General features: G+C 43.0%; 1 non-coding gene across 1 annotated transcript; it reads right to left on the bottom strand.

The window, feature by feature from the left end:
* Positions 1-1,330: 1,330 nt before the first annotated feature.
* LOC145404777 (5S ribosomal RNA) lies at positions 1,331-1,449 on the bottom strand. Its single transcript, XR_013898233.1, has one exon. It is a non-coding gene; the product is annotated as a 5S ribosomal RNA (ribosomal RNA).
* Between the last annotated feature and the right edge of the window lie 253 nt (positions 1,450-1,702).

Raw genomic sequence — 1,702 nt, 5'->3', positions numbered from 1 at the left:
TAACTCTGCTTTATCTGTTACACATTTCACAGTAGATGAGCTGAGATTATTGTCGACTGTTCAGTATCCTTATTCGAGTACATTTTCGAAAGGTTAGGATAGTCCAATTCTTTTTCAGATGTTGTTAGGTTAGGCGCTAATATCAGGCGTTGCATCCACACCCATATCCAACCTTCTTTGCCATTCTTAACTAATACTCGCCTGGTCGTCTCATCCAAGCAGCAAAATGATCAGTTTTCGTAGATTTATAGCGTAGCCGAAAATATGTTCACTAAGACAATCGTGAATCCAGGGAGGTGGGTGCAGTCACCATGTCCCTCTCTCCCCACCCAAACTTGACGAGAGGGAGACTAGAGAGTATCTTTCGTCCCCAATCCCTCTTCCTCCCCTAAATTTCTTCTTTGATGTTATCCTTGGCAGCCTCTTGCATTTGGATATTATTTGTCCGGCTCTGTGTTTTTCTCTTCCTCTCATTTACTTCTCTTTTTCTGCCGCTTTCATTGACCATCACTTAGGCGTCACCTACCACTGATCATTTATGATTTTTAATTATAACGTTTATTCATCCCATATTCTCTTCTTCGCTTATCCGGGAAGCTCTCATCCTTTTCCTCCTAACATTATCCTCTCTACTCTCCGAGCTCATCGTTACCAGGTCTCTGACCCCTGTGTTTATACTGTACCTTGATCTGAGAAGATAGGCAATTATTCTTCTGTACAAAAAACCTTATTCCAGCTTCTATCTCTTTCGTAATATCTGTGCCCGTCCGAACATGACTTTTCCATTGCACTCCGGCATTTTGTCTTTTACTTCTTTTACCATGGACTGAGTAGTATCATTAAGTGTGGCCTTATTGCCCGTCCCCGCCCAGGAGGGGCTCAGGGACGGGTATTGTTTTCATTTGGCTTGTCTGTCTGTTTGTTTGTCTGTCCGATAACAACTTTACGCTAAAACAACTAATGCGATTTTGACTAAAATTTCAGGGATGATGGGCTGTGATCTACTGATCACCTGATTAAATTTTGGGCCAAACTGGATCAAGGCCCAGACTGTAGGCCCCTCAGAATGTAGAAAAAAGAAAGAAAGAAAAAAAAAAAAGGACGGTACAAAATGGATTTTTTTTTCGCTATTACTTCTCTCAAATTCGTCATATCGACATGAAACCAAAACCTAAAGATGCATCTTTCAAATCTGCATCCTATAACATTTTCATTCATTGCCAGACGCCATGTATCCCAAACGGGGTGGCCAAGGGCTTAGAGTTAATTGTTTTACAGGGAGGGGCATTAATGCTTCACCAACCCCACTTGACACGTAGGGAGAACGTTATGCCAACAGCATCTGGTGTTCCCGGGCGGTTACCCATCCAAGTACTAACCAGACCCAACGTTGCTTAACTTCGCTGATCGGACGGGAAGCGGTGTACTCAACGTGGTATGGCCGTTACTGTTCTCATTTCTCTTTTTATGAGAAAGTCTTGCATCCAACAAAACAGTTTGCCTCCTATAACATGCCTCATTATATTAGGGGGATCACCCCTAGTTAGCGGTGGGGGGTCAGTGTCAGGTGGGTCGGACCTTAGATTTCAAATCGACATAAAATCGTCAATATCACCCGATTTACTCCAGATTTGATGTGCGACATCTTTGACTAGATATCCCGTTGTGTTTATGCGTCAGCACAAAAATGACTGCCGGGGAC

Source organism: Coenobita brevimanus, chromosome 64 (assembly GCF_032717465.1).
Source record: "Coenobita brevimanus isolate Jiangsu-jjx chromosome 64, ASM3271746v2, whole genome shotgun sequence".
NCBI lineage: Eukaryota > Metazoa > Arthropoda > Malacostraca > Decapoda > Coenobitidae > Coenobita > Coenobita brevimanus.
The sequence above is the reverse complement of the archived record's forward strand: the minus strand, read 5'-3'. Positions and strand labels throughout refer to the sequence as shown.